The sequence below is a fragment of the Triturus cristatus genome, chromosome 2_1, assembly GCF_964204655.1.
Source record: "Triturus cristatus chromosome 2_1, aTriCri1.1, whole genome shotgun sequence".
Taxonomy (NCBI): domain Eukaryota; kingdom Metazoa; phylum Chordata; class Amphibia; order Caudata; family Salamandridae; genus Triturus; species Triturus cristatus.
In genome coordinates this window covers 490,751,528-490,763,375 of record NC_140581.1, presented here as the reverse complement: position 1 = coordinate 490,763,375, position 11,848 = coordinate 490,751,528, and positions in this window count along the sequence as shown.

Sequence of the window (11,848 nt, the reverse complement as noted above, 5' to 3'; positions counted from 1 at the left end):
CTCTCTCCTTCCGCCCACAAGCACTCTGTCAGGGAACAGATCAGGATACCACTAACCTTAAATCCTGTGCACAGCAGGGGTGATGTACGTGGCTATACAACCTTTTCCCCCTTCCTGGTATCTCCTGGGAGTGTGCCAAAGACCAAAAGGGACAAAAGAAACCTAAAACAAAGACTCAGCAGTGTTGAACACACGGCGGAAGGACTTCCCCTGACAGACGGGCATCAGTTCTATTCTCTACCCAGAATGTCTAGTCCCGTGTACGTTCTACAATGCCGCAAACATCCATATGCAATAAATCAAGAAAACAAGACACTCCTGTGTCAAGAATTAGGTAGTGTACAAAGTTTGTCTCTGAATGCGTAACAGAAGAAGAAGCAATACCAAAGAATACTGAATATAGTACTTAGCTGAACGATGTCCTTCAGATAAGACGAGTATTGCAATGTGCTTCTGTGCGTGTAGATTGAATGAAGAGATTGCTTCCACACTGCTTTAGCCTCTCCAAGTATTTCAGATAGAAATCTATCAATAGCGCTCCTGCGCTATATAACACTTCAATATCGAAATGTCATTCAACCACCATGAGAAAAATAAAATACTGGTCTTGAACGCTCCTGCGCAGAAACAAACACAAAATACATACGCTTTAAATGAGTGCTTTGAAAGGCTTGAATGCGCTCCTGCGCGGAAAACAAAAGAGAAAAACAAATGTTCTCTCGTTGTTGTTGGCCCTGTATTTCCCCACACATTGCGCTCCTGCACGGGAACAAAGAGGTTTGATTACGCTTGTCCGAGCGTTGTACCAGAAATTAGCCTCAATCTTAAAGATGCACTCCTGCTCGGAAGTAGCGCGATAACTCCTTTTCTGTCTTCAACTCAAATTGTCAAGCACTGGACAATTTGAGTTCAGTGTCTTAAATAGCATGCTGCTGAGTTTGAAAGGACCCCCTCCTATGCGGGTGTTATGGGTGATGTAGTCCCTCATGTACACATCCATAACATTCTACAACCATGCCATCAAACATACCTAAGACTACAGATGTACTCAACCCTGCTTTCTGCGCAAGGTCATGACAGAACCCCCTCTCAAGGACCGACGTCCCGGCGGTCTACCAGGCTTTGTGAGATACTTCAGGTGAAAACACCTAAGGAGCCCCGGGCAACTAAGGTTACGTCTTGGTTCCCATGATCTGTCTTCAGGCCCATAACCTTTCCAGTCAATTAGGTAATGTATCTGCCCTCTAACAAGTATGGAATCTAGACTGCGTTTGACTTCCTATTCTTCGTTCCCATCTATGTCTATGGGCAAGGGTTTCAATGGAAGTCTAGTTTGCACAGGGCAGGGACGCAACAAGGAGACATGAAACACAGGATGGATGTGCCACAAGGAAGAGATTGTCAATGTCATGGCCAAAGAGTTGACTGTTTTTTCATTGAGATAAGAATCTATGAACTTAGCTTTCAATCTAGTGATTCCTTTCAACTTTAGATGTTTTGTGTTTAATCAAACCTTAACCCCCACCTCATATGTAGGTTTTAATGAGTGTTACTTATTTGCATGGTGTTTGTCTGACTCTTGGGCCTTAACCAAATGTGTTTGAGCATCCTGCATCACCGTTCTAAGATGAGCATGGTGTTCCTGTATAGAAGGGTGTTTAGATTTTATGTGTCATTCGAAGCGTAACATATTAGGATGATGTCCATTAAGGCAAAAGAACGGAAAGCAACCCAAAGTGGAGTGTTCAGCATTGTTATACGCGAATTCCGCCATCCATAACAGTGTGTTCCACTCTTCTTCATGTTGTAGTGTAAAACATCGTAGGTATTGTTCTAGGGTTTGGTTGAGTCTTTCTGTTTTGCCGTCTGTCTGCGGATGGTAACTTGTGGAAAGACAAACTTCAACCCTCATTACGTCACATAGCGCTTTCAAAGCCTATGACGTGAATTGAGAGCCTCTATGAGGGATAAGAACTGCTGGTATGCCATGAGAACACACTACATGTTGTAGAAATGTTTGAGCCAATTCCAGGGAGGTAGGTAGTCTCTGCATGGAAATGAAGTTACCCATCTTGGTTAAATGGTCAATCACAACCAGTATGGTATTGTGGCCATGACTGGGAGGCATTTCAACAATAAAGTCCATAGAAACAGTGTGCCAAGGAACAGGAGGTTTGGGTATTGAGTGCAACAACCCACTTGGTCGTTGATGTTGTGCTTTTCCTTGTGCACAAATGGCGCACTTCGACACATACTTAGTGGTATCTGCCTGCGGTGATGACCACCAGAAATGTCTCTTCATAGCTTGAATGGTTTTAGGTATTCCCAAGTGCCCTCCAAATGTAGAATCATGTATCCACTGCAAAACCTGTATTTGTAGAGGACCATCCGGAATGTACAAACACTTATTTTGGTACAGCAAGTCACTCTCAACAGTACGGTGTTCTGGGTCTTTAAATAACCATGAGTTTTGATCTATTTTGGCCGTCTGTTTGCGGACTTCTTCTAGGAAATCATTTGTAGTTACCAGTGCGAGATCCGCTTCAGGAGAAACAGCTTTTTGGAATATGATAGATGGTTAATCAGAAGACACCTGACTGTTCTCTGTCATATGGCTTGGTCTGGAGAGGGCTTCTGCTTTACCATTTTGAGGTCGTGGTCTGTACTTGCTTACAAAGTCGTAATCAGAAAAGAAAGGAGACCAAACGTAATTGGCGGGGTGGTCAGTGCTCTTGCGGTCTTCAGAAATAGCAAGTTGCAGTGGTCAGTATATATCTCAATTGTGTGTTGAGCCCCCAACAAGTTATGTCTCCACTCTTTACACACTCTTTTTATGGCCAGGAGCTCCTTGTCTGTGATACTGTAATTTACTTCACACGGTGTTAGTTTCTTGGAAAAGTATGCTACAGGGTGTAGCTGTCCTGTGTCTGGATGTCTCTAGGACAAAACACCTCCTAACACTTAGTGCGATGCATCCGTCTCCACCACAAGAGGAACAGTCACATTCGGATGTCTTAACACAGGTGCTTGCGTAAAGCGTTTTTTTAATGTTTGGAAAGCTTGGTTTGCTGCATCATTCCATACGAACACAACACCTTTCCGTAACAGATGTGTTATGGCTTGTATGATTTTTGAAAAGTCTTTTATGAATCCTCTGTAGAAGTTGGCGAAGCCTAGGAAGCTCTGCAATGTTTTCACATTAGACTGAATCGTCCATTGAGTAATGGCTTGGATCTTTTTATTATCTATGCATAATCCACCTATTGCAGGGATTCTGCTTATGCACAGAACTATGCACAGGAAACCAGGACCTCAGTGAATTGTGGTGTACCAAAAACTCACCTCAGAACCCAGAATCCCTTATCTGACCAGCATCAGTGTCCCATTCGTTATCCGAGTTTTATCTCGGCGGTCCCAATGTATAGACAACCCAGAACAAGCGACTTAGTGTATTCTCAGGAATGGTGGGAATCAGAAATACCTGTTGGTAATTATTCGCATTTCAGTCCACAACAGATTAAACAGAGACACGGTAAAGTTTAAAGAGTTTATTTTATAAACCTCGTGTCCTAAGATGCAGTACTTTGGCTAACATAAGCAGACAAATGATTAAGATCAAAACCATCAGCATAGTTACAATACCATAGGAAATTAAAGGAGTAATCATAATAAAATGACAGTGGATGACAGCCACCTTCCTTTCGCTAGTAAACTAATATTATTATTATTAGACTAATGAAAGGTCTCTAGGCTTGAATGGGGAACCCCATACCGTAAAGATCAGCTTAGTGGAATCACATCACAGGATCAGCTAGACTCTGCTCCTGGGAAAGCTCTTTTCCGAATGTGTCTAAAGCATGCAGCACTGCAATATTAAAAGCACTAGACTTTCAGGTATTTGCAGCTGCGTGCGTGTTATGGCTAAATAGTGGGCCGATCAACCTGAACCCAACAACATGCACCGTCTAGCGACCCAGACTGTTTCTTTACACAATATTCAGACCAAGGTCGCTGCTCACTGTTAGGGATGTGAACAACAGACAGTTCTCATGTGAAGCAAAGGCGAGCAAACATTTCTCAATTAATAACATGTAACTACAGTGTCGTGTGCAAAAGCAGCAAAAGTGGCAAGATGGCTTTCTAAAATCTAACGCGGTTGTGCTAACTTAGCATTGTACGTATATAAATAGCAGTCTTCACTACACACCTTTACCTATTATGTACCCCAGGAACTCAACTTCCGAGGTGTGAAATAGGCATTTCTCCAATTTGGCAAAGAGCGAATACTGCTGTAGGTGTTCCAATACCGCTTTCACATGAGAGACATGGTCTTTCATGGATGTAGAGTAAATAATGAGGTTGTCAATATAGACGATACAGGAAACATCTAATAGCCCTCTTAGTACTTCATCCATGAAGTACTTGAAATGCGGCAGGCGCATTACACACACCAAAGGGCATCACTTGGTACTCGTATAATCTGAGCTTTGTCTGAAACGCCGTTTTCCATTTGTCAACTTGCTTTATCCGTACCAGGTGATATGCTCCACGAAGATCAAATTTGGTGAGCAGTTTGGCCCCTTTTAACTGCTCCAACAATACCGGAATTAAGGGTAGCGGGTATCGATTCTTTATGGTTACTCTGTTTATTGCCCTGTAGTCTATGCAGGCTCTCAACTCCCCTTCCTTCTTCGGTATGAAAAGCAGAGGCGAAGAGGCTGGGGAAGAGGGACGTATGAAGCCAGAAGCCAATAGTGCCTCTAGGTATTGTTGAAGATAAGTGGTCTCTGGCTCTGTGAGTGCATAAATCTGCATGCATGGAATGGAGGCTCCTGGCACCAAGTCAATTCTACAGTCGTAGTCCCGGTGAGGGGGTATCCTCCCAGCTTCTTTTTGACTAAACACAGTATGAAATTGCTCATACACTTTGGGCAATTTAGTGACAAAATTCAAGGTTTATCAGTGCGCACAATGGATAAGAGACCAGTGGGGGTTTCCTTCGGATAGACCTGGAATGCTCTCTCTCGGGTACAGTGTTCCTTACAAAATGTTGAATCCGTTGTGAGAGTTCGTGCCGCACACTTTACAGATGGATCATGATGTGTTATCCAAGGCATACCTAATATAAGTTTGAAATGTGGAGCGTCGATTAGGTCAAATTGTATTTGTTCAAAGTGATTTTCTCCCATTTGCATCAATTGCAATTGTGTTTGGTAGCGTACAGGTCGGGCCGTCAATGATGTTCCATCCACCGCCTCTACTGGGTCTGGGATTTCTTTCTGGATGCAAGTGAGACCTATTTTTTGGGCATACTGTTGATCCATAAAATTACCTTTGGCCCCCGAATCCAATAGGGCATGGGTGGCCACTTGTTCACTTGTGTGTAACCACAATGTTACACATACATTCAAGTGAGCTACTGTAGACTGGAGAGTGTTAGACACTGCTGAAGAGACCTCAGCTTTCTTTGTCCTCAAACAAGGGATCTCCGTCTTGTTTGAGTTCTTAAGTTTTCTGAGTATGCTGTAGAAATATCCACCACCGGAATTCTTCTTGGCCCTAGGGTGGTCTTTTCACTGGGTTTAATTATAGCCTTACATTTTTTGATAAAATGTCCAGGCTTGTCGCAATACATGCACAGTTTTTGCCTGGTCTTTTCACTGGGTTTAATTATAGCCTTACATTTTTTGATAAAATGTCCAGGCTTGTCGCAATACATGCCCAGTTTTTGCCTGCATACAATTTTCTTAAAGTCGGACAGGTTTTCCCCGTTCCGATTTGCTCGATGCTTAACAATAGTTCTTCATGTGAGTGCTGACTCGTTGTGAAGAAAAGGTAAAAAATAGATAGATAATAGACATGGATTCTGGGACATGTGAGGAAATTAAGAAAATATGAAACAACATAGAATATGAAACTTATGTTTCCCATACAGGTCGCTAAGTAACACTAGAAGGAAGAAAACGTCCACAGTACTTCGGCGTTTTTTATAAAAAGTTGAAAATCGAAAAGAACTACAACTACCTCTATCTACTAAATTTTACGGTGAGCGATGGTAGGACCATTTAATATATAACTATTACTCTAGAGAGGTTTCTCAGCTAACAGAGCCCCTTTTAATATGTGTTCCTCAGAGAGAGACAAACTCCTAATGATTTAAAGTGGATTTAACTCTCCTGGACAAAGAACAAATACGGTGGCTTTCACGGAACATAGATAGAAAATCTTGATTATCATTAAGGTAGGCCTGTTGATTCATCTATCATACGCCCTACACTTTAGCTCTGAGAGCAATTGAATTGTTGATTTAAAATCGATTCTTGCTTATATCATAGGCAATAGAGCCTGTGGGCCGAAAATTACATTCCCACTTGGAAAGGTCATCCTCCTATCATAACTTTATCAATTAAAAAAGATGAGGTATGCAATTTCTTGTTTGTTCTGAAGTGTAGTATTTTACTTAAGTGTAATGTTTTTCTTATGTTTTTCTAATGTTTTGATTAATGTTTTTCCTGAAGTGTAGCGATTTTACTTGCGGATTTGGAAATATGGCTATATAAATTGTGCGAGTTAGAATAATAACATGTATAACTAATCACAACGGTGGTGTCGACCTATAACACCCATGTTAAGCAATTGAGCATAGGCTGTCTATAGAAATGAGAACACTGTTTATTTGCACTTTTTGTACACTAAGGTTCATATCGTCAATTTTCCTTTTTATTGTAGATTTGGAAAAACCGATTTTTAGTCCTGAAGAAGGTGGAAATATTACTATTAACACCGAAACGCTGCGTCGACTTTTAACCTTGTGTTTAGAATGAACTGGACCATTCCCTTATATAGCAGGTTATAGATTGTAACCCACTAAGGGAGGTATACAGATATGTTTTTAATGTGTGGTGCTAAGAATTTTATGATTTATAATAAATGATCATGTTTTAATTGATACGTTTGACAAAGAGCCTCTTTAATTGTGCAGATAGCTTACAGTGTTCTCAGTAACTCCAGACAGTGAGGATTACAACAGTCCTTGGTGTATACTTTTATGTTGTTCTAGATAAACGATGGAATAGGGACACTTTGTTTACTTCTTCTCCAGCTAGCCGCATTACCACCAAGATAGGACATTATAAATGCTGTATTAGCTTGATCATTGAGGAGTACAGTGGGTTTCCACATAAAATGTAGCCTACACTGGCTGTGAAAAATTCCACATTTCTTTAGGTCCCCAAAGAATCATTCAGGAGGGGCAAAGGGTAACTGCAGGGATTGAACTACCAGAATGGAAGTGGGTCCTGATTGGGATGCATTAGTGTAAGAGGTAGAGAAGTGTCCCGACCCAGGGATCCCCCCCCCTTGAGCCTGTCCCAAGAGCCTGTCCCTGTCAGTATCATGTGTTTGTAGAGAAGTAGGTAACTTCCAGTCTTTTATTAAAGATCCTCCTCTGTTACTAGTTGGGCTCTTACGTGACAGACCTGCTATTTCTCTTAGGGGCCGAGTCCGATCTCTCTCGGAAGGGCTCCGAACGCGATCCGGACAGAAAAGTACGAGCCGTACGCGTGTTCTCCGCTTGACTCGTACAGCTGTATGAGCGAGCAACTACGATGCGAGCAACGCGAAATTCGCCGACCGAATCGTTTCCGGGTCCGAACCGCACCGTACGTCTCGTCCGTAAGCAAACCGTGCCGAGCAATGGATGCGATTTCCGACCGTGCATGCGGCAGACAGCCGGATCGAGCCGAAGTTTCCGGCTCGCAAAACGTCCGGGAAGCTGCCTTTGTGGGTCGGACCTCCCCCCCCCCCCGTCACCCGCAGCCTTACGACTCGGACACAGGGAGACCCAAGGGTCTCTCCAACACAGGCTTGTACGGTGCAGATGGCACTGACACGTACCCACTGTAGGGGGCGCCCTTGTGCGAGACGTACCCATTCAGTCAATGGGAGCCCATGTACGTGTCGTACGACCAGCTCCCATTGACTTCTATGGGAGTCCGACCGAACCGAGTCCGGCAGCATGCGGCCGCATCGTACTCGCTCGGGCGGACTGCAGGAGTCCGGCTCGGTTGGAAAACACTCTGGATCCGGCTCGGTAGAAGAGCTTTCCCACCCAGATCGGAATCGGCCCCTTAGTGTTCCCATCTCATTCCTTAATTCTACGTTTTCACTACAGAAAACATCAACCTCCATTCGCAAAGTAGTGAGGGTTTCTAATACTGAAGTAAGCACAGTATTGGTATCCATTGCCTAGGCCGTAAATATACGTGGACTAACCTTAAATCCTGTGCACAGCAGGAGTGATGTACATGGCTATACAACTGTTTACCCCTTCCTGGTATATCGTGAGTGTATGCCAAATACCACTCAAACGGAAAACACAATTTTGGGGAAAGGGAAAAAAGGGACAAAAGAAACATAAAACAAAGACTTCCCGGATGGGCATCAGTGCTATTCTCTCTACCCAGAATGTCTAGTCCCGAGTACGTTCTACAATGCCACAAACATCCATATGCGAACAGGACACGAGACTCTCCTGTGTCAAGTATTAGGTAGTGTACAGTTTGTCTCTGAGTGCGTAACAGCAGAAGAAGCAATATAAGAGAAGACTGAATATAGTACTGAGCTGAACAATTTCCTTCAGATAAGACCAGTATTTCAATGCCCCCCCTGTGTAGATTGATTGAAGAGATTACTTACACACTGCTTTAGCCTCTCCAAGTATTCCAGATAGAAATCTACCAATGGCGCTCCTGCGCTATATAACACTTCAATACCGAAATGTCAATCAAACTCAATGAGAAAAATAAAATACTGGTCTTGAACACAAAATACATATGCTTCAAATGAGAGCTTTGAAAGGCTTGAATTCGTTCCTGCGCGGAAAACAAAAGAGGAAAACAAACGTTCTCTCGCTGCTTTGTGGCCCTGTATTTCCCCACCCGATGTGCTCCTGCGCGGGAACAACAAGGTTTGACTACGCTCATCCAAGCGTTGTACCAGGAATTAGTCTCAATCTTGAAATGCGCTCTTGCGCGGAAAACAAAAGACAAAAACAAACATTCTCTCACTGTTGTGGGTCCCGGTATTTCCCCACACGACGCGCTCCTGCGCGGGAACAATGAGGTTTGATTACGCTCATCCGAGCATTTTACCAGGAATTAGCCTCAATCTTAAAGACGCGCTCCTGTGCGGAAGTAGCAAGATCACTCCTTTCCTGTCTCCGACTCGAATTGTGAAGCACTGGACAATGCGAGTTCGGTGTCTTAAATAGCATGCAGCTGGGTCTGAAAGGAAGCCCCTCCCATGCGGGTGTTATGGGTGATGTAGTCCCTCATGTACACACCCATAGTCAAACATGCCTAAAGCTACGGATGTATTCAACCCCGCTTTCTGCCCAAGGTCATGACACACTTGCAGGGGCAGGGATTTGTTTCATCCGGATTTAATATTTATTTGAAGAGTTTTATATAGTGCGAACATGACCCCAAAAAGGGTATCAGAGCCCTGTACAAAGGAGGGTACAAGGCAAGAGTTTTAAAACAAGGGTCGGTACCAAATAGAACACATGAAGTTACTAAAACGTTACAGCAGGTGATACATCAAAACAGACCTGTGAAGAGAAAACATAACAAATTAAGAGTGATCAGAAAAAGAAAGATTGTTCAGCTGGCGAAGGGAGTAGATTAAAGATGGCATCAGAGATATTGGTTGTTCAGTATTAGCCACTTGACATGTTTTTTGAAAGAGGTAGTTGAAGGGTTGGATCTGATCTTGGGAGAAAGAGCATTCCAGATTCTAGGAGCCAGACCCGAGAAGGCACGGTTGTAAGTTCTTTTCTTATTAAATTTGGGTGGTTTCAAAAGTAGAGTATTAGAGCTTCTTAAGTTCTGACTCGAGCCAGATAGCTCAAGTTTTTTTGCTGATAAAATCTCTCAAAACGTTTTTGGATCTCATTCCCTGCTCTGCACGGAAGACAGTGGTGCGGCACTAATTATGTCAAGATTAGACTTCTGCAAAAGCTTGTATGCAGATGCCAACAAACAAGTGCAGCAACTCGTCTGATACTGAAATTGCCCTGCTGCTCCTTGGCTTCAGCAGCTCTAAAGATCCTGCGTTGGCTGCCCATTCATAAAAGAGAACTGTTTAAGATCCTGCTAATTACTTTCAGACAGCGGCGGCTGCTGCCAATCTGACTTGGGAGGGTAGCGGGGAGAAAGAAATAAAAAATAAAAGTTTAAACATTTACCTTTCACTGCCGGCCCGGGTTCTTATGCTCCCTTGGCAGCCCACGCTCTTCTTCTCCCTCATTGTACCACACCTTGCTGCTCCTGACACTACAATCCCCAGGAGCACAGGCTCCCAGACCCCACCCAATCCCAGTGCTTCTCCCAGCATGAAAGAAGCGCTGGGATTGGGCGGAGCACAGGGCTTTAAGTGGGCCGGGTCTGTCCGGGTCTGAGCACCGGCAGTTTTTTTTTGGGGCCCTCGAAACGGGTCTCTATCGGGCTCTATTTTCGTGGCTACTAAAGGTAGTCCGTTCTTTATTTTTATTTTTTCGGACCCGTTTTGAGGGCCCAAAAAAAAACTGCCGGTGCTCAGACTCAGACATAAAGTAAAATGGCAGACCAGGCACGTCCATTATAGCATTATAGCAAAGGGGTGCACACCTATGTGGAACACACCCCCGTCTGGAGGTAAAGGTGAGCAGGCCCTCGGACTACCCTGTTTACCTTAACCACTCGACTCGCTTCACCCGGCGCCGAGGGGAGGGGAAGAGGGGGGGGGGGGGTGAGAGGTAGGTGGGAGGATGATGGAGGCCAGGATCACTCTTGGCAGGATCACAATGCCACTCAGCAGCTGAGATTAGTGCGGAGTGCTAAACAGGCACACGAGTGTAACTAATTAATAAATGGGCGCAGCCCTAACCGTCTGCAAGGAAGGCGAGCACCGCCCCTCTTCCCCCCCCCACACCCTTCCCCCCCTCCCGGTGCCACGCCAATACAACTAGAGAGCCCTTCCTTCTCTGGTTGTCCTCCAAGTGTCTGCACACCAAACCGCCTACGGTTCATCTCCTGTTGATACACAAATACGGGCGGCGCCTTTTATTTATAGCATCATTTTAACTCACGGCTGGCACCATGCCAGGTGCCCTGCTGCTGTGTCACCGTATGGAGGCCGTGTGGCTGGCACTGATGGCATACGCTGGTGTTTCACCGTTAGGGAACCGTGTGACCACCACAATGCCAGGTACTCTCCTGCTGGCCCTATGGGGACCATGTGACTGGCACTGATGGCAGACGGGAGTGTTTCACCGTGTGAGGGCCGTGTGACTGGCACTGATGGCAGACGGGAGTGTTTCACCGTGTGAGGGCCGTGTGACTGGCACTGATGGCAGACGCGGGTGTTTCACCGTTAGAGAACCGTGTGAGCGGCACAATGCCAGGTTCTCTGCTGATGGTTCACCGTATGGGGATCATGTGATTGGCACTTATGGCAGACGGGAGTGTTTCACCGTGTGACTTCATGATTTTCTTAAGCACAGAGTGCTAGTTATTTTGATTTAGACCACCCCCCTACTCGGATAGGCCACGCCCCTTCAAGACATTAACCACGCCCCTTTTAGAGCACCCCCAGTTTTTTTTTTCCACTTAAAGCACTGGCGGAGCAGGCCAGTTTAACGCTCCGTGGGGACTGGAAACCTGTGCCATGAGCGCTGATGATTTCTCCCAGGAACAGCCTGGAGATATCAAAATGCACATGTTGGTTTGGCCAGCCATGGAGGATCGGCAAAACTTACCTGATCACTTTTAGTGCTTCTACCACTCCTCCCCCCCCCCTCACCCCCCTG